A 26,715-nucleotide genomic window follows, 5' to 3' on the forward strand; every position below is an offset into this window, starting at 1 on the left:
TTGCAACAGTTTCCAGGTAAAACTATTTCTGAAGTGATCTAAGGGTTCAGTTTGTTTAGCAGAACTGGTATTAAAATTGACCACTGCTTTCTGGGGACTAAAAGTAAAACTAGCCACAGATTTTTAATGGAATAAGTACCACAATTTAACTGTTTGTGAATAAAAAATAAAATTAATAAAAATCATTAATTTAAAATATGCATTTTTACTTTATACTTCACTGAAAGTTGAGCCAGGTGTTACACAATCATTCCACGTTGAGACACCACAAAAAAAAAATAGATAAACCCAAAACTTGTTTTTTTTGCCCTAAAGAATGGTCTGGAGTACATTAATCCCAGGAACGGACGAAATAACATATAACAGACCTCAACCACCCGCTGCAGCAACCCTTTCATAGACCTTCTGTATAGATGTTATTCCTTCTTCCTTTTTTTTTTGTGTGTGTTGCCCCCGTCAACCCCGCTACACTTCCTTCATGCTATTGCCTAGTCAGGGACCTAAGGACAGACCAGACGGCCGTAGAAAGCAGGCTAGTGGAAAGATCATCATCAAAGAATGGCAGGTGTGAAAGCTTTGTGGCAAAGCATGCACAATAAGACACGAAATAGAATGAATGGTTTAGGGTAAAAAGCAATCACTGCTGAAGAACAGTTGAAGATTGGAAAGGTTTCTCAAGACAGGCCCTACAAAATGGAAGACCTTTTTCACCTGTTAACCTGTTGGGGGATTGCTGTATTTCCTGTTTGGGTTGTGAGTCTGCATCACAAGCCTTGAAATGTGATAACTGTACATTATTTAATTACTCATTTGTAAGCGAAAGATTAATCAGGTATCTATATTTTTGCAAGCTATATTTATTTATTTTTTTAATTAAATTTATAGCGGCTCCGTTTCATACTAATGTAGAATTCAGGAACCACGAAAACTCCGCAGAAATCCACCCGAATCAAGTGATCTTCTGCCTCATTATCATAATAAAAAGGCTTATTTCTAAAGTGTCACACTCTAGCCTTGAACGGACTTCTAAGGGATCAATTGCCTGTAAACGTATTTGGCTGTCCAGTAAGACGCAACATACTGATAAGTTTTCCACCTTAATAACTTCATGGACTAGCGAGGACTTCTGGAAAAAATGGTGAGACTAGAAGAAGATAGATAGCCTACAGATTCTTTGAGAGGTGCAGAAGGTTGACTTCTGCCAAGTATTAAACAATGCACTAAATACAATGAACTCATAACTAGGTAGCCTCCTCATATATCTCGTAACTAGATAAGATGCTCTCATAAGTGAATTTGAATGCTTTAAAAATGTATATAATGCTAGCAAATAACATAAAATTGCACTAAATGAAGGGTTACGAATGCCAAGTGATAGCCATCATCCAGGAAAGACTTGCAAGTCTAAATATTCACTAGTCACTAGGCGAACAAGGATGGTGACAATAGTTGAGCATAAAATGTATATATATATTCTGATTTACCCTCGAATGTACAGCCGAACTTAAGAGTCAAGGGCACATTTTTATGGTAAACAATTTATATACATAGATATAAATATATAAAAGTCATTTTTATGCCACGAAAAGCCTGGGGCACGTTTTTGGAACTTTACTCACGAATTGGGTACCAATATAAAGTTTACATTATTATTGTCTATCTAGTTTTTATAATTTTACATGCAGGTAGAACATTGAAGGTACATAATATCGCCTGAATCGGCCCACTCTACCCAATGTTACTCAAAGAGAATGTCGCTCTGTGCATCCCCTCTCTAAATTTTTTTCAAAGTAATCTAATGTGACTCACACGAATTTCTCTTACAACAAATTTCAAAGTTTTTTTTTTTTTCTTAAACTTATAATTGTTACTAGATGTCCAATTGTGGTACTGGGTTCGATTCCCGGTCTTTAGGCCTTGGATTTTATTTAATGGTTAATAAAAGGAATTTACGGTAAAGTACGTTTGCTAGTCGCCTCCGTCCACGACACCTATTTGGCAGTTGGACGTTAAGCCCCGCCTGAAAAAATAGGCGATTACTTTACTTTTACTTACTTACTACTAGATGTTTAGTTGGCTTCAATATAGGTTCGCTATAATTATTACCAGAACCCCTCCTTTATATCAATTTTCATGAAATGAATTTCAAATAAAAACGACAGGTGGAACGGCGTAAAAAAAAAGTAAATAACTATATATAGTTCACTTCCGTTCAGATACTTTCTTAAGACTTTGTTAACAAAATGGTCCAGAATGGTGGCACAATTTAAAACAATTAAACAGCCTCTTTTCAGTAACTCATTTACAGCAAAGAAACAGCAGATAACATAGTTTTAATCCTACCAAATTTGGCTGTCCGAATTCCTCTAAATCTCGTACGGATTCCTTTTGGCGTGGCGACATATCTTCCACTTTCCTCCTGCGGCCCCCAGTCTTCCTTGGCAAATGATTCGCGAATGCTTGTACCTATGCTATTACGCATCATATCCCACCAATCTCTTTTTTGCCCGCCGAACTTGTATCGCCACGGGTTAACTTATCCACAGGTATCAGTTCACATGTATTTGCTGAATGGGAAGAGCACGATGAAAGGTGATTTCAGTTCTTGTGTAATCAATCAGTAAGTAGGTCAGTCGCCTGATCAAATAACCATAGTACTCTAGGCAGCCTCATTTTTGTTTTTCTCGGGAAAATGTTACAAATAAAAATTAAGAAAATATTTTCATGTTTGTCTTGGGTATAAGTGCGAAGAAACTTTTTTTTTAAAGCATTTTTTGCTCGTTTTTGTGTCACTTCCGGTTTAGCGATTTTAATCAAAAACTTATTGCAGCGTCGATTATGGTTCTTGAATAGAAATCCAATTTGAACTTACTACGATTTCCGTTTTTGTGCTTATGCTTACCAAATAAAGATTTACAATAGACACATAGAACACTCGTCTTAGAAGTACATTGCGGTCATAGAAGTCAGTCTGCTATGAGCTCGTCAAACATCTTGATCTCGACTAATATATAGGATGTTCATTTTAAGACGGCTCAAATGCATTTCATGCTTTCATGGCTCGCAAGCCAGGTTAGCCAGGAGGTTATCAACTGCTCTCTGTATCTGAAGAGGTACCTTTGAAGGCAAAGTACATGCTTCACATGCTGAGTAAAGTGCATTATTTGATAAATTAAGGAATAAGTTTGAACCTTTGAATGAAAGATATTGATCACTTAAATATGAGGCAGGAGGTTTCCATTTTTTTTGGTAATTAAACGCAACTCTCCCAAAATTACCAAATAATTATTAAACCTTCTTGTTTGTAACAGATGTAAAATTAATTTTTAGCCATTTTGTGTATGCTTGAGAACCTCTAAAGCTCTTAACATTTGATTTTTCTTAGAAAAATCACTCAGAAAACGACTTATTTCCTGATATTAAGAAAAATACTAGCTTTACTGCCTTGGAAATATTTTTAGTAGAAAGGGGATGAAAAAATACATAAAAATGACCTATCGTGTGCTCTTCTTTCTCTTTGATAACAAGTTAAAAAGTTGAAATACGATTAATAAATACCAGATTTTGAAATGGTCTAGCACCTTTAATTTTGAAGATATCGAATTGCGGTTTCCGGTTTCTTTCATAACTTTTTGTACTCTTTAAAACTGTTTATATGAAAGTGGGGTCAACTGCGAACCCTTACTTTTGGTCGCGCGTCAGCCGCGTTTGCGGGCAGCAATCTAAAATCAAGTCACATATTTTGAAACTAGAGGGTCTTTATAAAGAAACTGTTTAAAGTGCAAGATGTGAGTATTGTTATACACAGCTAGCATTTGTCATGAAACTGAAGCAAATTTTGAAGTCAAGGTCTAACCTTCTATTCGCCATTTCTCGTTATTTTATTTTAAGAATTCATCTTCTAATTTAAGGCTAAATTGTAAATGAGAGAACAGCACCATTTCAGAATAATGTATAAAAGGCTGTTTATATCTGGTGTGTTTAAGAGGCATACGTTGCAATCTACAAATCTCCTTATTGTTGATTTGACTGTTGAGTGTTTTGGTGGCGTTGCGCGTAAGTGTGATAGAGTTAAGCAAGAGTTTCTTTATATATTAGTCTCTCTCTCTTGGTAACATGTGCGTGACTTCAATGTGTTCGTTGAGATGTAGGGAGTAGAAAAGAAGAAGAGATGAGAGACGACGCGTGCTTATACAGCGCATGCTCCGATCAGGCTAGTCCAAGGTCAACTATAGCACGATTCCAGCAGCCCAATAATCTTTCCTAGCGGGTCTTTACTTCACTATAAAACTGGGCTCCCCACTGTGGGGCTAGTGTCCAGTACCTCTGTTTTTATTGCATCAATTATTCGCTTCTAATAAATTGACTCGCATCAATAATGTACCATTATCTCTCCAAGCCTAATTCAAGTACATTATGGATAAAGATAAGAATATTTGGAATGAAACTGTCACGCTCTCTGGCCAGCTAAGCTTCCACGCTGACAAATTCTCTTCTACAAAACAAATGAGTTCTTTTTTTGTACTCAAAAATATTTAATATGAAACATCCGCAATGTCTGCGCTCATCTGCAATCAACCATCCAATGGTAACAATATCTTCAGACAGAATTGTTGGCTAATATATATTGTCTCCATTTATGAATGGCGAGAAAATTACTGCATCTAGTTAATAAACCTCCACGAAACGAAAATTATTTGATAGCGAAACAACTATCCCAACCAGATTATCCCTAATTTCGCAAAAACCCTGAATATTCGCAGAACATCCAAGCACGAAAATAGACACCACTGGAAGATTAACAAGACAGACATGGTTTCCAGAATAGCGCAGAAAACTGGATAAAGACAACTTTATTCCTCAGTCAAAGCGGTAATCTTGAATTAAGGTTTTGCTTCCTCGATGTAACATTATACTAACTTTATAGTCCTTGGGTTACTCTCCAAGTCTCTCAGTCCATTACACAGCATCCAGTAGAGAGTGTGATCTCTCTTGATCTAGACACAGGTTAAGTTAGAGGTATCCGCTTCTTCTCGGTTTCTGCCGTATCCATTTCTTTGATTCAAATCGAAAGCACTTTCCACAACCATCAGTTTTACTAGTATTGATGATGGTGGCAATTGATGCCACTCGCAGAGAAATAAGACAGACGTAGTTTCCTGGATAGCGTAGAAAACTGACAAACATTTTATGAAATCTGCCCTTCAATTTAAGCGACAATTTAATTAGGTTTTACTCTTTTTTGTTTTGTTTCATCACTATCCTATGAGCAACTTCTCGCTTATTTCAGAAAATGTCATTACTAAGATTAAGATTTAACGGGCGGGACGGGACCTATACCCTACGGCACCGCAGCCACAAGAGGCTTATTGTCTAAGTCTAGTAGGTGAAACCTCCACTTCTAAGAAGGTTGAGGGCTTTCCCTACCAGTTCCTTCTGCACTATAATCTCCTTTGGTCTTAAAGTACCAAAGATATCGTAGCGCACTCTCTCGATTGCAATGCAATCGAATAACAGGTGAGAGGCCGTTTCTTCCTCTTCCTGGCACAAACTGCACAGCGGTTCCGAGCTAAAAAGCCCTATTTTGTGCTGCCTGAGAACCTGCCGTGCCCTGAGAATAGGCCCGTAACCAGAGTAATCTGATTTCTGCCTAAGCCTTAAGTCTCTTTGGTTTGCACAACAAGGGCATATCACTCTTGCTGTGTTTGACCCCAGGAAGCATCACCCAGTTCTTTTCGTGTTCTCTCCAGATCCAGTCTCTGAGAGCCTCACGAACTGCACCTGTGGTGATCCCCAGGAGAGGCTCCGGGCTAATGAAAGGAGTGTTAGCTCCATTCCTGGCCAGTAGATCGGCTACCTCATTCCCCCTTGATCCCCACATGACCCGGCACCCATTCCAGCCGAACTTCATTGTTCCAGGGCCTTTCTGCAATCCCAGACCAGGGAAGAGGTAATTCTGAAGGAGGCATTGGCCTTTTAGCGCGGCCTGGCTGTCCGAAAAGATGCGAACCTCCCTATTCCTAAGATTCATTCGCAGATTTTCCTCAGCACAGGTTTTAATAGCAAAGACATGTCATTATTAACAATATTAGCAACGCAGAAATGTCACTTTCTAATCATGAACGGATTACTAATTATTTTCAAAATGAAAAATCCCATTTCTCAACTTTAAAACAACATTCAAATAAGGTTGCCTCCTGAAAGATGAAAGAATATCCGAGTGAAGCAGAAACAGCAAAGTGTCACCGTTGCGAGGAAATGCAAACAATTTCCTAACAGGATAACAAAACAGCAAGAATGTACAAGTGCTCTAGAAATGTGTAGCACACAATTATCAGAAGAGATAAAAGTGCAACGTAAAGCGAAGAACACACATGTTTGTGATTAGAATTAGTAGTTAGAGTGGTCCACAGAAGTCTATATATTTATCTAACTAAATATTACACATAGCAATCACTATTTTGTACATAAATACTATATTGTGTAAACATTATATTTTGTACACCGTATACTAACATTGTGAAAATATACACAGAGTGTAACTTGACCAATCTAGTTATATATTTACATTGAATACAGAGAGTCACAAATTATATACAATAGAGAAATATTTCTATAAAAAGGGCGTCCCTTTTGTATATCTTAATGTATAAACACAAATTATATAGCTGTAGAATATCAGACTGTATACTCGCTAAAACATAAACCATGTTTATTGTTCAAATTAAATGTTTTTGAACTTCAATTTCTATCATCAAATACTTTGATATATATATTATTAATCAAATTTACTGTTTATTCTCCCTCTCTCTCTCTCTGGCTTCCAGAAAGGATCGCGAACTTGTCGGTACTGCGTTACGCAGGAAATTCTTGTTTCATAATTCTTGAATCCAAACAAGAAATTAACAAAAAGAACAAAACAAAAAAGCAACTTAACAAAACAAGCACCTCACGACTTTCATTAATCGAAATTCGCGTAAAATAAACTTTTGGTAGTTAAAAATCTCGTTCAGTAAATCGATCAAATCAAAGTAAATACTGAAGGCTGAACACATATATAAAAATAAATATTCATTTCTAAGAATGTCAATAAATTCTATTAATAAAAAATTATAGAATACAACTCACCATTGAGTAATCAATCAATGAGGGATCAATGACTGAAAGCCTCGAAATCGCTTACCTGAAACAGAAGTAATAGTTAAGTAAGTTTTGTGTAACCAACAGTTAAAGGGTTTGTTTCAGTATGTTGTGAAATTGTATTAGATTTTGGTGACCGTAAAATATTTAGTAAAGTAAAGTAATTGCCTATTTTTTCAGGCGGGCTTTAAGTCCAACTACCAAATTAGGTGTCATGGACGAAGGCGACTAGCAAACATATTTACTGTAAATTTCTTTTATTAACCATTAAATAAAATCCAATGCCTAAGACCGGGAATCGAACCCAGTACCACAATACATACGAGGTCTGTAAATGAAGTAATGAGACTTATTTTTTTAAATTTTTTTATTCAAAAAGAATTACAATTCTATATTGTCACCTTCAAAATAACTTCCTTCTGAAGTCACACAGCGCTGGAGACGTTTCTTCCACTCCTCATAGCAGTGCTCGATACTGGTATAGCCTTCAGCTGGTCGGTTACAGCCGTTTGAATGTTTTCGACTGTCCCAAAATGAGTTCCCTTGAAGTGATTTTTCAACTTCGGGAAGAGAAAAAAAGTCACAAGGATTCAAGTCAGGCGAATAAGGAGCCACAGGAATGTTTTTACTGGCTAAAAACTCGGTTTATTGAAATTGCTTTGTGACAAGGAGCATTATCGTGATGCAACACCCACTTGTTCTTGATGTTTGGTCTTACACGAATGACCCTTTTTCGAAGTTTATCGAGAATCTCTCGGTAAAAGTGTTGATTGACCGTGGTAGAAACTCTCTGTGGATATCGAAAAAACAAATCAGCATGCATATGATCTTCGACTTCGCCATCCTTGCAATTTCAATAAACCAGAGTTTTTGGCCAGTAAAAACATTCCTGTGGCTCCTCAGCCTCCTTATTCGCCTGACTTGAGTCCTTGTGACTTTTTTCTCTTCCCGAAGTTAAAAAATCACTTCAAGGGAACTCATTTTGGGACAGTCGAAAACATTCAAACGGCTGTAACCGACCAGCTGAAGGCTATTCCAGTATCGGAGTTCGAGCACTGCTATGAGGAGTGGAAGAAACGTCTCCAGCGCTGTGTGACTTCAGAAGGAAGTTATTTTGAAGGTGACAATATAGAATTGTAATTCTTTTTGAATAAAAAAGTTTTAAAAAATTAGTCTCATTTCTTAATTTACAGACCTCGTACATATGGCAGAATCTCACTTCTTAGAAGCACAATGCAGTCATTCTGCATCGATAAACATCACGAAGGGAAGAGATTGAATCAAGTAAAAGATGATACATCGATAATCATTTTCATTAACAGTAATATTAGATATTCAACATAAACAGGTTTTTTTTTTATCTATTTATGATTTTAATAGTCCATGTTAAGACTCGAGGAACTGTGACAATAACTTGGAAGAGATTGGAAATCCTCGCTAAATCGCTATTAATGAATTAAGTCTCAAACCGGTTACAACTGATCGTCCAGTTGGGATAAAAATCTCAGATATTAATGCAACTTCCGGTCGCCAATCATGAAATTATTTAACCAGTAGGTAATTTTTTTGAATTTTTATTTTTAATAAGTTAAATATTATTTTCCCGATTTCCTGTATAATTAGGAGATTATCATAATTGCGAGCCAATCATTAAGACCGAATTTTGATAAATATATGTTGATGAACCAACCAGTGTTTATCAAAATGTTAAATTGCCCTCTTAAAAAAATTAAAAGATAAAATAACGTTACAGGATAGAAATTTAAAAAAAAAAAAAAAAAAAAAAAATTAAAACGGTCCAAAATAAAGTACTGGGCCAGTTTTAATGTTAAAAAATGTCCACCACAAATTATTATTTTATTTAAACGTTTATTGTACAACAGAAAAAGTACTTTAAAAAATCTAACAAACGTGAATGCCTAGGTCGAAGACCGTCAGCCGAGCTCCGTACAATAACAATACAATAGACAAAATATTTTAAGCAAAAGTCCATAACAAATGTCCATTTGACATCTATTTATTTATCATAAATAACTTTGAAATATAAATTTTAATAAATTACAAATTACGGGGTTACTTTAACGTAAACATGGCGCACACGATTGTTAAGACTTACAACTGGCTGCTAGACTGTAAATAGTCGGTTTACTTTAATTCTGATTGTCATAGAATCGAAAAACTGCTAGTCTGAACACTCGCCGACTATAATCTAACTACTCACAAAATTCCTTTTAACTCTTAATATTTTAATTAGACTAAGGATTCAAGATTGGCGAGGAATCGGTCAAAATAAAACACAAACTCGTATTTTTGCCAACGTTTCGACAAATGTATTGTATTTGTAATATCCAGGCCCTGAAGAAGACAATATATTTGTCGAAACGTTGGCAAGAAGACGAGTTTGTTTTTTATTTGACCAATTCCTCGCCAATCTTGAATCCTTAGTTTAACAATTTACGGTCACGATACCTATTATATTCATTTTAATTAGAGTTTTAATTATTTTTAAAATTTAAATACCCAAACCCCAGCCCAAGAACTGTCCTAAAACTGGCTTTTTCCCCCCTCTAAAAAAAAACATAAAAATTTCTAAATTCATGTGTATGTAATGCAGGAGATCCACAGAAAACTCTAGAAGCCGTCTTAGTGAAAACCTCAACAAAGTGAGCGAACAAATTGTAAAGACGTAGTTACCAGCTGAGGAAATCTGATGTAAAGTAGTTTTTTGGGGGGGAGGGGGCTGGACCAACTGGAGGAGAGATGCTGCACATTGGCAACAATTTCGCTGGAAGTTTGCGAATTTTTGTAAGTGTTCATGAGTGAAACAATGGCCTCTCACGCAATCGACCTGTTAGACTAACTGAAAGCGTGTTAGAGGCAAGATTTTGAAGCAGAGGATTTGAGCCAGTAAAGGAGAGAGTCGAAGGAGAATTTTCGATATTTGGATCTTATCGTTTCAGTAAGAAATGCAAATTTTGGAAAATCATCCAGGAGAATTAGCGTTAAACAGATAAAATGGAAGATCTGTAATCAGACAAAATATATATTTTTTTAAAATTATTATTAAAAAGATTGTATTTTTTTTGGTATCCGAAATTTCACCAACACTTTAAATCCTCCTTACAGTACATAGGACCGTACATTACACAGAAAATGGTACTTTAGACGTTAACTAGTCGCCATTTTCCCAAATAGTACTCTTTTTTTTTCTTTTTTTTTTCTCTTTAATGATTTAAGGCGCGACAACATCTAAGTTTATTGGCGCCCGGAGCTTTTTTCAATGCACTGCCGGCCTCCGGACAGTGTGCTCTCGTTACAGACAACACTGTCCATCACCGGACAGTGAGCCGTAAGAAGCTCCTAAGAAGAGAAAATCTAAGAGTCAGCAGCTGGGATTCAAACCCGGGACATCCGCGTGGGAGTCCAGTACGCTAACCGCATAGCTAATCCCTTCCCTAAGTACTCTTAATCAAATTAATGATATGTTTTGCAACAATAACTCCCGATTAGCGTATTTCCCTCTAATTTTTGAAATTTTCTACCACATTTGATTCCTATTATTGTCTTAAAGATGGTTCAATTTACAGAAATAGCACTTTAGAGGAATGCCTGACTACCCACTTTCTCATGATAGCTCTCAATTGAATTTTCCGGAAAAAATTGTTTTAAATAAAATTTATGTATCTAAAATTATACATAAATAAAATAAATACACATTTTTATAATAATTTAATAATGAAATAGTCTTTTTATAATAAGAATTTATTTAGTTGTATTACCTTTATAGGGGGAAAATAATTAAAAGGTAACAATAAATTGAATTTAATAAATAATAATAAAAAGAATGTGTTATCTTAATTTGAAACCTTGTTATTTGAGCAATCGTACTTTAAGCAAAATGTATTTACATTAATTTCGCTGACGTGAAGGAATTTTATATTTTTCGATTAGTATGAAGTCTTTAATGACGATAATAAAATATGGAAACCAACGGATCTGAGATGTTGAGAAACCTTAAATTTAAAAAAATGTACCTATTTATTCACAATTTTTTTTTTGTCTGATTATAAGCAATAAATAATTCAAAATTATATTCTTATATTTGTAATCAATGACTGACTATATTGTGTGGGCTAGCATAACAATTTTTCCATGTAGTCTCAATTCAAAGATACAGAATACAAAACTGAATCATTTATTTGATTTATTCAGTTCATCGGAGTTAAATACGGTGATTTTTTCCTCCCCAAATTAGTTACTAAACAAACTAGGCAGTAATAACAAATTACTTCCACATGTTGCTCAAGGTATGCCCAGTGTGAAGATGAATGATTTACCAGGTACTGGTATAAAAAAGATTTCTCTTTCTTTTTAAAGGTTAATTTTTTTAAAATTTAATTAATGGAATATCTGGTGTTGGTCTCTAGAAATATGACGAGTTGTTCGTAGAGAGGAAAGAAGAGAGAATTATTCAGCTAGAGTGAGAAAGAAGCCGGTTTGCAGGAGAACAAGTGTACAAGAGGAAGTACGAGTAAAACCGGCTTCATTGGCCCAGACTGGTAACATAGTCTGAAGAGGACAGGTGTATCTGTACGGATATGAAGGGAAGATGTTGGAATACAAGGTGCTGAACAAAAATTGTATTTGTTGTAGGTAAGATGTTAGTTTGGATTTGGAAAGCCTCTTTCATTTGTGGCTTCACCAGAATACTTTCCTAAAAGAATCGACTCCTAATTGAAGTCCAGTTAGACTGAGAATAGTATAAGGACCATCTGAACAATTATGTATCAACCAAGTTTTACATTGTAAACGTTCCACTAAATCATCAAGCCAATCTCTGCATCCTTCAAGAAGGCTGTACAATTGATCTGAGATGACCCTAGAGGGATGATACTATTTGACGACTCATTGCAGCAGGCCTTTCAACAGACAATCCAATGAGATTCCAGACATTTAGGAGTAACTAGAAACGGCAACAATCTGGATTCGAAGCTGAGCCTCTGCAATAGAATCCAAATGAAACGACAGGTAAACGTAAAGCTCATTTAAAAGTTTAAGAATATTTCAGAACTTGTTACAGCAATTATATTAATTATTAAAATCCTTGTTTCACTTCACTTTGAGGAATAGCCTTCAAAGCAAGCATCAAAGATGGTTATATGATTGGAATATCATCATTTTTTTTATTTATTTATGAATTTTTAGCACTGTAAAACATGTAACCAAATGAAATAGATAGATATTAATATAAATATGTGCATTAGCTTAAGGCCAATACACACAAAAATGACTTGGATTCGAGAACGGCAGTCATTAAGACGTTTAGGAGTGCTGCTACCTTTTTGGACAACCATCGTCAGTCTTCCAGATAATCGCGCGGATCAATGACGCCTCAGAAGTATTCGCGGGTTTGTAGGGATGATGAGAGTTGGAGAGGGCCAAGATGAGCTGTGAATTAGGAAATGAAATTTTAAGTATTGAATCCTTTATTTTAAATTTAAGGAATAAAATAGAAGTCATATCAAGGAGAATATGGTGGCTGATTGGACACACAGATTTTTTTATTTTTGCAAAAATCTACGAACAATGAATGAGAGAGAAGTTGAGCATCACTGTCACTAAGTCACTGCACGTGTTATCATGTAACAGACTCCAACTATGTTCATGTCGATATACTGGACGAATGCGATGAATAGCGTCCACTAAACGTTTCAAAACATTCAGACGATACTCAACAGTAATAGTTTCTCCTCATGCAACAAATTTATGGTGAATAATACCTTTAATCTCAAAGGAAGCGCCAATCTTAGAAATATTTTGGCGCACTGGGTGTAGTCTATAGGGATATTTCGGCAGTCAAGATAGATATATTCCAATTCAAAGTCGAAATCTCAAAAAAAAAAGAAACTATTTAAAGAAAAAGAAAGTAAAATTAAACAAAAGATAATAATGCAAATTAGAGAATACTATAGTGAAGAGTACGAAGGAGAGATTTTGAGAAGGCTGTTGTGGAGTTCAACAGGCAGAAGTTATACCAAGAGCCCAGGGTTCAAGCTGCAGGTATTCAGTTTTTGTGAATATACATCCCCCGCTGAGCCCCTCCAGTCGATCCTCCTTAACAACCCCCTCTGATCTATTCTCCTTGTTGGCCGCACCAGTCTCACACTTACACACGCACAGCACTAAAGAACAACAACAATAACACAAAAGGGGTAGACACACAGAGAGAGAGAGAGAGAGAGAGGAGTAGGCCCTATGTCTGGTGTGCTGTCTAGACGCTGGTACGGCAGCAGTCGGTAGGTAAAGGGTCTATGCCTGCACTCACAAGTTACTAAGGAGGCTGGGCAAAGTAAGGCAGTCTGTGGAAGGAAATAAGTAGAGAGAGAGAAATGTTTTAGGCACTCCACAGATAACTACGTTATCCGGAGCCCTAAGATTTTTATAGTTTTAGAAGAAGCTTGTCAAACAGTGAAAGTAGATTCCTTAATAGTAGTAATTAGGTACCTTTACTAACTCATACCGCTCCTCACAGAGTACATTTTAATCGAACAGATTAATCATGGTATAGAGTAATCTACTTCAATTATAATCCAGCAATGGATTACCTAACTCTACAATAAAAATTAGTTTTTGTATAGATCTATCTGTGGTAAACATAACTGCCATTTGTTAAGAATAAGGAATATATCCGTTGTCGAGGAATAAAAGAATATGCTTGCTGGTCAATGAGATGGAATTTTTTTTTTACCATGAGGGTCTTGCTCACGTTGTAAATTAAGGAAGTGCGCGAACGAGATGGTGGTAGAGATTCGATCAACTAGAAGTGAAGTAGAAAACGGTTAGCCCCAAATTGAAATGTGAATCCCGAGATAATTGAAAAAGATGGAGATTGACAATAGCAGAGAGAGAGAGAGAGAGAGAGCACCTACAGAGGAGAACTATTTAAATCCAGAAGAATGGACTTTAGGTATCGGGCGATATGGATTGTGAGCGATCGATTTTACGCAAAAAATATTGGATATTAAATATTTACAGTCGGTAATGAATTTAGCCAGTCCCTATCAAGCTGTTCTCTTAATTAAGCAGCTCATCTATTCCATGTTAGAATTATAAAAGTGTTAGAATCATGTATTGCTTTAAATCTCACCCAGAATATCCTCCCTTCGAATAAAAGAATCATATCAGCTGTATTCTAGAAAAATTAAAGTTAAGCCTAGCTTCAAGTATGATATTTCAGTGATGAATTATGCTTACTACAAATACGATATACTACAGACTGAAAGACCAAAGACAAGCCCAAATACTTTATCATGTCCGTTGGCCTATAAATCGAGTACATCCGGTGCAAAAGACGAAAACAGGAAATGTTCTCCATTACAATGATTCCTTATGCTGGGAAGGAGAAAATAAATATCAACTTGATTTCATTAATAAATATTTAATCAATGACAGCAAAAAAATAAATGTAAACGGGAAGATATTATCACAAATTAACGGTAAATACGTGGTGTAGAGAAATCAAAGACAGATAAATTTTTTGTAATTCAAAGCAGTACGTATGTACATTATATTTATATATAAACTAGAATGAAGCTCATGAATATATGTACACATTCTCGCATATAAAAATTAACAATTTAAGGGACAATAAATGAAGACAGTTAAGCAAGATGTGATCGAGAGACAGAATACGTGAAATGTGATATTTCTATCGCGTATCGCCTCTACCAGTGAATTGTTAAACTTGCTCTTTTTGTGGTTTTTTTAATTCTTTTTTTCTTTTTAAATTAATTTTTTTGTTTTAACCTCTGTTAGCTTTCCTTTTATTTTGTCATGAACTTGTGGATAACCGCAAATGAACGGGTTCATTAATTAATTGGACCAACTGTTTGTAACCTTATATTATTGCAGCTAGATGAGATAAATTCAGCTAGTAATAATAATAATCATTGCTTGGTAAATTGGATAATTAGAAAGGACCTACATTAACCGGATGACCTTTACACAAACTTTTATATTGTAGTTGATTAATGGAGAAATCTAAAACTTTTTTTGGCTTTGTTTTGTGATTAAATTATCGTGTAATTGATCGCATTTTGTGTTCAAAGTAGTGTAGAAATCTGAAATTTACTTTAGTTCGATCAAATCTCAAAAAGTAGATAACACTTTGAGGTTAACTGCCAGTCTGACAAAGCAGGACTATTTTTTATTTTAAAGAGCTATTGCTGTAATCATTCAGATTTCCGTTTTTGAAGTGCCACGCAAGAAATACTACGTACTACTTCCGGATTATGAGAGAAAGTAAAAAATCCTAGGGATCCAACTAATTTTTCACGTTTTTTTTTTTTTTGAAAATTACACCGGAAAAGGCGTTGGAGATTGCAGTGAGGAAGACATCGCCGAAAATTCCTTAAAGAATATTATAAATATCACAAATAATTTACAAAATTACATCTAAATAAACTACCACAGAGGTTAATCATTGGAAAAAAAAAAACCTTATCTATCAAAAGCTCATAAATACGTAAATTTTCTCAAGAAAACCTTATCTTTTCCAGAGTTGAGATACCTATTATTAGAAATACGATACAGAACAATAAAAGCAAAATGTTGTACAGACCCTGAACTTCAAGAAGTCAATAAGGAAATGCGGCAGATATGACTCATTTCCGGATTTTAAAAAATTAAATTACAAGGGATTAAAGAGATTACACACATATTACGAAACTCGCTCAGCTAGTACGTAGAAGCATGATGATACAAGAAAGCTTATGCAGCCCTTTTACTGAAGGAATCATCAATAAAGTGAAACAGAAATGATGCACTCATCAGCATATCTATCAATCACAGTGTGAACAATGTAAAATAAAATTATCTGTAAAGGTTTAACAGCTTTTAATGACCTATGTTTTGGTGTAACTGTGCAACCCAATTCTAATTTATGTTATAGTAATTCTCAATTCTGTAGCTTCCCATTAATTTTAATCGTTTTTTGTGTTTAATTATGAGTGCTTGATATTAGTGATTCAAGGGAGAATCACTTGATCCCCTTATTATCCAAGGTCCTGGGTCTATGCACCCACAAGTTACTTGTCAGGCAGGGCGCAAAGTAGTGGAGTCTGTAGAAGGTAATAAGTAGAGAGAAATGTTTTAGGTACTCCACAGATAAGTACGTTATTAGGAGCCCTAAGATTTTTATAGTTTTAGAAGAAGCATATCAAACAGTGAAAGTAGATTCCTTAATTGTAGTAATTAGGTATTTTTACTAACTCATATCGCTCCTCACAGAGTGCATTTCTTACAAAACCGCTTTTGAATTTAGAAGATTTTAAAATAATAAATTAATGAACCACATATTTTGGTCCATAATGATATTAGGCCCAGTCTCTCTGGTCTTTGAAACTCTTAAATTTTCTATCATATTAACAGTGGAAGAGATTAAGGCAGTTACTTCTTAAGATTATACGAGGGTCGTTTGAAAAGTCCGTGCAAAGTCAGAGAGATAGCACCACTGGCGGGTATCAAGGTTATGTTTAGTTAGTAGCATCTCTTGGAAGAACACACACCAAGTTTCAGCCAGATCGGTCTATTTCTTTGTGTTGGCATTCGTTTGAAACGAGGAAGTCGAGTGATTTTCAAAAAATGGACGAAAAAGAATTTCGTGTATTGATTAAACACTACTTTATGAAAGGCAAAACGCCTCAGGAGACTAAAGAGAAGCTTGATAAACATTATGGTGACTCTGCACCTTCGATTAGAACAGTTTATAAGAGGTTTCAAAATTTTCGCAGTGGCCATATGGGCACAAGTGACGCTGAACGTTCAGGACGCCCTGTTGAGGTTACTACTCCAGAAATCATTGATAAAATCCATGATATGGTGATGGATGACAGAAGAGTGAAGGTGCGTGAGATTGCTAGTGCGGTGGGCATCTCGAATGAACGGGTACATAATATTTTGCATCAACATTTGGACATGACAAAGCTATCCGCAAGATGGGTGCCGCGATTGCTCACGCTTGACCAAAAACCAAATCGTGTGAAGTGTTGCAAGGACGGTTTGCAGCTGTTCCAGAAGAATCCGCAGGACATTAAGCGTCGTTTCGTCACTGTGGATGAAACATGGATACATCACTACACTCCTGAGACCAAAGAACAATCTAAACAATGGGGGAATCTGCGCCAAAAAAGGCGAAGACAGTTCTTTCGGCCGGAAAGATTATGGCGACTGTCTTTTGGGATTCGCAAGGAATAATCCTCATCGACTATCTGGAAAAAGGTAAAACTATTACAGGTGCATATTCTTCATCGTTATTGGACCGTTTGAAAACCGAGCTGCAAGAAAAACGCCCACGATTGGCCTACAAAAAAGTCCTTTTCCATCACGACAACGCACCAGCTCACACCTCAGTTGTGGTCGCAAAATTAATGGAAATAGGGTTCCAACTCGTTTCACATCCCCCCTATTCTCCAGACTTGGCTCCCTCGGACTACTATTTGTTCCCCAATATGAAGAAATGGCTGGCGGGAAAAAGATTTTATTCAAACGAGGAGGTGATTGCAGAAACGAATGGCTATTTTTCAGACTTGGACAAATCCTATTATTCGGAAGGGATCAACAAACTAGAGCAGCGTTGGACGGAGTGTATAAGCCTAAAAGGAGACTATGTTGAAAAATAAAAAAGGTTTACCCCAAAAAATTAAGTAGTTTTTATTTTTGCACGGACTTTTCAAACGACCCTCGTACTTCGATTTGTTCGGACACCTATGTGATTTTTAGTCCTGGACTGGGATTATATTGCTTCGGAGGGATACCAACTAGTGCCCAAAGAGCTTAGTTCTTTCTCGCAGATGAATAATAATTATTAAGCAATGAGTCTGAAAGGTTTAATTAAAGTCGATTGAGCAAATTGCCTTCGTTGTCAACTGCAGGCTGTAGAAAATGTTTGACTTTATTCTTTGATATAAATAAATCTCGAATAAAAGCGGTCGACGATTCTACTGGAAAGACTAAAGGAAACTAGAGTAGGGGAAACACGGAAGTGGAGTTAAGGCGATGTTTATGACTCAATGAAAGGATAGACTTGTATTATTCTACAGTTAGGTATTGAAAATGTGGAAGATAAAACAAGGATTGTTGGCTTTAACAAAACAAAAAAAAACTAACATTAGTTAAAAATATTTATAGAAAATATTACGGAATATCGTATAGAGGGGGAGCCGTATTGGAAAAGTAAGGTGGTATTCCTGTTTGGGGAGGATGTAACTAAATGGCAGGTAGAAGGTAGAAGAGAACAAAGCCAGGTATTCCGTGCGCAATAGAAAGGGCCTGCAGACAGATACACGTACAAAAAATATTATAAAAAAAAGAAGAAGCCTTTAGAGAGAAAAAGAGATAGGAATACAAAAAGGGAAAAGTTGAAATGAGAAAGAGAGAGGGGAGATAATTCTTACTAGTTCACATGCAAATATGTAATACAAGTTCATTCTTCCGCAGGACAGCAAGCCATGGTGGGCTTTACTGTGAAATGCCCTATTCCTCTTTTGTTTTATACAACTATTCCATCAAGCATTCCTCTTTAATTATGAGGATTTCTTTATATTGTACAAGAGTTTTTACGTCAAATATTTTCATAAAAGTCTTTGTTTTGAGAAGAGCCACATTTTTCTTTCACAGAGGAGTGCAGAAATAGATTTAGGAACCGTTTGGAGCAAACATAGTACGGTAAAAGTACATTTCAGACACGTTGCGAACAGATCAATAAGGAGAATATATCGGGACTATCGGATGTCAAAGAAAAAAACGCAGGAGATAATATAACATCGCCTTAACTCCACGTCCGTATTTGCCCTACTCTAGTTTCCTTTAGACTTTCCAGTAGAATCGTCGACCGCTTTTTTTTGGGGGGGGGGATTTATTTAAATCAAAGAATAAAGTCAAACTTTTTCAACAACCTGCGGTTGACAACGAACGCAATTTGCTCAATCGACTATGTCTAAACTTTTCAGACTCATTGTTTAATAATTATTATTTATCTGCGAGAAAGGACTAAGCTCTTTAGGCGCTAGTTGGTATCCCACCATAGCAAAATAATCCCAGACCAGGATTAAAATCAGTTCAACCTAAAAATCACAGCTGTCCGAACAAATTGAAGTATAATCTTAAGGAGTAACTGCCTTAATCTCTTCCATCGTTAATCTGATAGAAAATTTAAGAGTTACAAAGACCAGAAATGCTGGGCCCAATATCATTATGGACCAAAATATCTTCTACCTTCAAAAGCCGTTTTGTAAGAAATGCACTCTGTGAGGAGCGGTAAGAGTTAGTAAAGGTACCTAATTACTACAATTAAGGAATCTACTTTCGCTGTCTGATATGCTTCTTCTAAAACTATAAAAATCTTAGGGCTCCTGATAACGTAGTTATCTGTGGAGTACCTAAAACATTTCTCTCTCTGCTTATTTCCTTCTACAGACTCCACTACTTTGCGCCCTGCCTGACCGTAACTTGTGGGTGCTTAGACCCAGGATCTTGGATAATATCCTTTATTAAAAGGATTCGAATCGCTGAGTAGCCTGAACAATCGCCGAGAGCTTTGGGGCCTACTTCATAGGACACAGGAAGACCATTCTGTGCGGCAACTCCCTTCAAACGGCTTCCTTCTTTTTCTTACTAGTCTTTTTCTAGTTTTAAGAGCAGCCTTATTTAAAATATAAGAATAAAAACAATAAACAAAGATATGGAAAGTCATCGATCTAATCACCAAATTATATAAAGTGCAGTGTAAAGTATATTGCAGCTGATTCGCCCAGTTGATGGATATGATCCCTTGCACATGTCAGACACAGATAACAACCTAATTCCGCCCCTAGATTCTCATGATAACTAATCAGTAGAACAGAACAGGCTGCTCCACCCCGGTCCCTCAGAGCAAAAAACACAGAGAGAGGTAGCGCCGACCTGTAACAATTTTCTCCAATAACCTTTATATTACCACATCCATCCAGCTTTCCTTTTTTTGTTTCATTTTCTCTTCCGGTTTGAATTATTCAACAAGGAAGTAGCAATTTGGTACCTTTCTTCTGCTCTTTATCTCTTACTTTTTGTTATTTTATTCCCTTTAACACAGGAAATATTGAGGAGAGAAAATTATGATAAACAAAAGAAAAATATCAATAATTAGGAAAATAACTGGGCTAAATTGGGTAAACCACCTGACTATTAAATTAAAGTACACATCGGCAAAAAAAAAGTATCGGACTTAAAAAAAAAAGAAGAATATAAAGCCACGGAGACGAAAGAAGAGAGAGAGGCTTAACTAAAGAGGAGAATAAAGAATAGGGGAGCGGCTTATTCTATCTTGTGGAAGCCACGGAGAAGAAAAAAGAGGAAGAGGCTTATCCAACCTTATGGTGGCCACGGAGAAGAAAAAAGAGGAAGAGGCTTAACCAAAGAGGAAGCCACGGAGAATAAAGAATAGGGGAGCGGCTTAAAAGATTTTGTAGAAGCCAACGGAGAAGAAAGAAGAGGAAGAGGCCTATCCAACCTTGTGGAAGCCTACGGAGAAGAAAGAAGAGGTAGAGGCCTATCCAACCTTGTAGAAGCCAACGGAGAAGAAAAAAGTGGAAGGTGCTTATCCCATCTTGTGGAATCCACAGAGAAGAAAGAAGACAAAAAGGCTTACCCTAATCTGAAGATAGCCACTTTTCGTTGAAATAATTTATCTCCCATCGTTCTCAAGTTGATAATACATCCTTATCATTAATTTATTCTAGCATAATGTTCATAAAAATAGTCATAATTCGCCTTCTTTTTTTATACAATATTCTAAAGAATAGTGGTGCCGCAAACTGGATCGCGTGTAATTTGAAGACCACATTCTTGAAAATGTTTCTACGTACGGCAAAAATTGTGCTGAAGGTAGTGGCCAGCTGTTTGATCAGCGCTTCATCAGAATTCCATTTATCTCACAAAATTTAATTCACATATTCTTAAATAATGGAGTAAACGTGAAAAACGCGATATTTCCCTCTCCTTTAACAAATACGTATATTCATTTTTTCGTAGACTTCCGTTTGTAGTTGTATGTGGTTCGAAACGCCAGCAGCATATACAGTTATTTGTCAAAGTGAATGAGAGTTTTAATATATCAATCACGATAGCATAAATTCTACTAAATAACTAAAAACATCTGCATCTAAAAACTGAAGAAGACTTCTTGGGCGATTAGTTTATAATTTAAAAGGTAGAGTGCTTTGGACCAAATTCTCGATATGTACTGAGTCCAATAAATTATCGTTTTGTTCATAAATTCTTATAATATATAGTTATTTTTAATTAATATAAATTGATTATCGATATATCAATGGCTGGAATACTGATGCTTGATAGATAGAAACTGTGATTGGTTCATTGAAAGTATAAAAATGATTGATTTATTTGTATAGGTCAATATAGTTTTATATTAGGTAGATGATGGGGGCCAGTTGAGTGCTGGTGGTGAAGGGTACAAGGGGGCTAACCAAGATTGACGAGGAATACCGCCCGTATCTGGGGTTGTTTCTAACTCTATCTTATCAATACCCACATTATACCGTCTCTCCATAAACTGGAAATATTTTATCACAATTACAGTATTGGGTTGGAAAAAAATGTGAAGTAATCTCTAACGGGACTGTCTTTTGCTGTGAGTACTGCAAATTGTAGCAGAGAACAGATGCAGTCGGAAGAAGTGGAGAGAATATGGGCTTAGGAGGCTACAGACTGGATCAACATCTCCAGCTATTTCTTCTTCAGTCATAACTTAAAACCAAAAGTTAAACTTACATCTCACCCATGCTTTCCCATGAGAAAAGCCATCGAGTGAAAAAATATGATCTCATCTAACTTAGAAGATCAGATTTGTAATCTGGAAAATTTTGTACGTCTCCATTTTAAGTTTACGAAATTTGGGCGTGTGTAAGAAGTAACAATGGGTAAATTTGAATGAGTGTGAGTATGTGTTGAAGTGCTCGAGTTTGATTCGCTAAACCCAAACAGTTACACTCGGATGGCCCTGATTATGTGAATGTCCGGTTGTTAGAAGTAAGTGTTGTACGTCTGTGATAGCCACAGGTACCAAAAGAAGATCCCTGAAGAAGTCGCTAGTGACCCAACGTAATTCCTGGAATACCAGCTAACTAGGGTTCCCTAAGTAAAGAAAAATGATAAATAAAGCAGAGAGTCTCCATCAAAAGGGGGTCAGTCATGGGGAATCTACGCAGGAAATGCCAGCAGTTAAATATAGTTTTCCATTATCATGCATATATTTTTTGTTTTCCTTTGTTGTAAACAAGGAATTGCCATTAAGCTTTTAATATAACATTTCTTCAAAATGAGAAAGATAAGAGAAGCTAAAAAAATAAGAAGACATGGATGGCCACTTAAATAATTGCTGCGACTATCTTAATGCATTTTTTTTATTGCTCTTTTTTTTTAAAAAAAAAAAACGATAGAAAAGGTTAACTTGGTTAAGCAAGTATTAGCTATCCGCTAAATTGTAATTAAAACTGTAATCTACACTGAAAAGACACATTAGAGGTAGCCCTCTTGCCCTTACAATTCTTCCAGTCTCTTATAAAGTGATGAAGCCACAAGAATAAGGCCTAAAAAAACATGCCCGATTCAACATTTTGCGGGAACTAGCTAATTAATTAAATAAACCCAATACAGGAAACACCAGCTTCAATCGGTAGTCACAAGCAATTCCTCTAGCTCAAAATCTTTAGCCTAAAACCCTTCCGGATAACCTCGCCAGAAACCCACAAAAAGACAATGGGCTCTTGATCTCATCTCATCAACAGAGTGATAAATAGTTCAGTGTTTTGGAGTTTTACCACTGGGTAACTTCTCCACTCATTTACTTCTACTGTTCACTGTTATCATTGTTACTAATAGCGTCAATGCTTTGATTGTAACACAAATAAAGGATAAAAAAAGCCGGCACAGAATAAAACTGAGCAAAAACAGGAGGGAGTCAATAGAAAGAATGATAAATAAGTCAATAATTCTATATCAGGGAACAACTGACGTTAAACAAAATTAATTCTAGTTAGATCTCCCCCTGATCGATATCCCCTGGTTATTCATTCCAATAATCGATTAAATTCCGATATGTTAAGTTGTACGCGATTTGCCCATTAAACTTTAAAAAGTTACAGCATGTAAACCGGCCTTAAAATTAATAAGAAATCTTATTAAAAAGAAATGATTTAAGTAAGTTTTGTTTAAACTATTGCGTAAACAAGGTGGCAGGAGGTTTTCCTTCCTAAAGTCAAAGCTATGGGAGCTTAGTAGTGGACAAAAATATAAAGCTGATTCAGTCATTTAGCGGGGCAGAAGTATCTACAAATTAGTAGAATATGACCGGAGGAGCATTGAAAGTGGACAAGCATCATGCTGGCACAAGTAGAAAAAGAAATGTATGTCAAGGGACAATTCTTGTGCAACACATAACGTACAGTTAGCATCAATTGTGCGTAACAGCAGTTAACATTGATCATCACCCGCATCATTCACAACAATCATCCAGTCCATCTCTACAACCTCTACAACCATTTAAGTTATCTTCAGCATACGTGTATACAGATGTGACCCTCTCAAAACATGAAATGGTCAATTACAATTGCAACTTCAACTTTGTAGGCTGCAAGGCTCTGGTCCTACTATCAATGCAATCTAATGCATGGGCAGTACCTTATCTACTGGAGCTTGTACCCAATTTTTACAGTCAATTATTACCATCTTCTGACGCCCTGACAAGAAAGTATTGTAATCGTGCATATTAGAAGTGAAGTCTGAGCATAACTTTTTCCACTTCCGCGAGGACTAAAAACTCTAGTTTGAACATATGACCCGATTACTCTAATTATTATAATTTGAAATATATCTAACAATTTGATAAGAATACTGAATGGTACAGGATGTGTTTAGTTATCTATGTATGGGTTGATCCTGTCATAAAAAGCAGGTAAACAACCCAGAAAACCCCAAACGTAACTTAAAGTACAATTTTAGATCAGATTAGATTCTACTAATTTGAAAATTAAAGCCCTGAAGATGAACTAAATACAGTTCGAAACGTTGGCGTAAAGATTTCTTCAATCTTCTGTCCGTTTTGGGCAACTTCAAGATTCCTCAAAAATAATATCTCATCAAGGGCTGATCAAGAAATGCTACTATCCTAAAAAGTTCTGCAATTTACTACTACTAATGATTATAATAATGTCTTCCTCCTTTTTTTTTTGGCGTTTATTTACTATCAGCGCGTTGGCGCTATAAGTAACAGTGATAAGGATAACAGAAACAATGAAGCATACAAGTGGAGAAGTTATCCAGGGATAACTTAGACTGTTAGTCACTCTCTTCACTTCGAGAGGAGATCGATCACGAGGCCACTGTCTCTTAAGGCGTCTTGTCCGGGTTATCAGGAAGACTTCTAGAAGGGGGATTTTGAACTAGAGGATTTATATGAAATTGCAAGTTGAATTGGAGTTTTCTGTATCTTGTTTTTGCAACTTGTGTGACAAAAGGAATGTTAAGGTCATTGTGTATAGTCCAGGTTGGAGACATAAAATGGAGCGTGTACAATAGTACGATGTATTTTGATTGAATGGTCTGAATCCTTTAGGGATTGGTGCGTTTGGTTGAATCGCACAGCTCTGTTCCATAAGCCCTGATGGGTTTTAAAATAGTAGTATAAATTAGTCTTTTGTTTTCCAGAGAGAGTTTTGATCTTTCGTCTAAGAGTCTTTTAAGTAGTCGATAGCGTCTGTTTTAGTTCTGACCTTTTTAGTCTAGTGTGGGGGATTATGATAATAAAAAACTTATAGGGAAGAGATTAGCTTAGAGGTTAGTGCTAAGGATATCTCTTCGTAGATGCTGGATACGAATCAGTTAGATGTTCTTTTGATATGAACTACTTACGGCTGGTGATTGGTCGGTGATGAACAGTGTTGTCTGTAAAAAGAGAATACTGTTTGGAGCCCAGTAAGAAATGTTACGAAAGGCAATGGCCATGACGCGTCTTAAATTAAAAAATAATAATAAATTAAAAATTAATTGTTAAAAAACTAACTACGAAATACAAATGTTTTTATTTTGTATATTTAATAAAGGAATTCTAGAATTTTTATTAAAAATAAAATTTAATTAAACGTAAAATTAAATATTAATTAATGGATTAAATAAATAATTAATAAAATTAATTATTGGCTGGTGAAGTAAATAATGATTTGTAATTAGCTTCCAGTCATGAGCTTCTGTAGAGAGAAAGAGGGTTAGTGTAGAAATGAGAGGGAAAATGAGAAATATGATTCAACACAAATTAAATGCATGTTTAACTGCAGTTAGAAAATTAAGATTAAATTAACTTGCCTTTAATTATTAATTAATAAAAAAACAAAAATGTTAACCCAGCGAGAACATGTGTACACGTGGGAACAGTTATAAGAAACCAGAAAAAAATCAATTATAGAATGAACAATAAGTCATAACTCATTTACGAGTTTGGTTCACGCCCTGATACTTGAAGGCCAAGCTAAGGACAAAAAAAAGTGAACCCTGCAGTGGGTTTAATCATATTTCTTGTAGCAACAACTATTGTTAGTAATAACTACAACAGTCTAAAATTATAGTTTCAGTTCGTGGTAAATTTGGTTTTGTCTTGTCTCTATATTTGGGGATGTTTGAGAATGTGAAAGCAGCATGAGGCTACAAGAATACCAGCACTAGTAGCCCAATCTAAGGCGTCAGGCCGCCTCTACCAAAGAATGGTTGGCAATTGGATGATGGATTGAAAACGGAGCCTTCGAGTTCCTCTTCACAATCGGGGAAGGCATTGGGACCTACCCAGAAAGTCTGTTGATGCGGAGAAGGATGTACTACCTCCTGGAATGGTAAGATCCCTTATTAACTTTGTGTGGTCACCAAGTATGTAAGAGCGAGATATGGTCTCTCCCATAGGCACCTGGGAGCGGTTCGTTTAATCTGCCGCTTCACCGGTCCCTGGGTGGTACTAGGATTGTATTCACTCTCTCTCTCTCTGAGACGCCATCTACCTTTTAATGTTGGACTAATTTTGAAATCTCTGGAAAAGACGAAACGGAGACGCCAGAAACTCAGTTACGGATCTCTTACGACAGTATTTGACAAATGTAAAAGAAGTTGAGACTGGCAGGAGGAATAGACAAGAGTAGAAAGATATAAAGCAGGCAAAGGTTGCTTACTTGGGATATTTACTTAGGGGGGTACACTAATAGCCCATTCTTAAATGAATCTTCAGAGTAAAATAGAAGCAAACCTTCAGGGTCCAGTAGTAAAAAACATTCATGGCTCCATGAAGCATCAAGAACTGGTACATCCTCCGAATGTGGATAATTTGTTGGAGATTTAAGAAATTAACTCTTATTATTCACTCCGCAACACCTGTACGATAGCCGAAGATACTTCCCACAGGAGATTTCTTCAAGAGGTGCATCTCCCCGGTCCGTGATCGTATTCGCCTCCATGTTACCATAAGCACGAGTCAGGTTACCT

At 36.1% G+C, this 26,715-nt stretch overlaps 1 protein-coding gene and 1 long non-coding RNA gene across 4 annotated transcripts in view; both read right to left on the reverse strand.

Moving 5' to 3' along the window:
• MESR6 (misexpression suppressor of ras 6) overlaps positions 1-26,715 on the reverse strand; it is a 906,147-nt gene that overhangs the window by 599,407 nt on the left and 280,025 nt on the right. The window lies entirely within an intron of this gene.
• Positions 1-26,715, reverse strand: part of LOC141449991 (uncharacterized) — a 200,468-nt gene that overhangs the window by 36,607 nt on the left and 137,146 nt on the right. The window contains exon 3 of the long non-coding RNA XR_012455832.1: positions 7,129-7,183. This is a non-coding gene — a long non-coding RNA (uncharacterized lncRNA). The remainder of the gene's footprint in view (positions 1-7,128; positions 7,184-26,715) is intronic.

This window comes from Rhodnius prolixus, unplaced genomic scaffold (genome assembly GCF_049639745.1).
Source record: "Rhodnius prolixus isolate KJV_2025 unplaced genomic scaffold, Rpr scaffold_1, whole genome shotgun sequence".
Classification (NCBI taxonomy): domain Eukaryota; kingdom Metazoa; phylum Arthropoda; class Insecta; order Hemiptera; family Reduviidae; genus Rhodnius; species Rhodnius prolixus.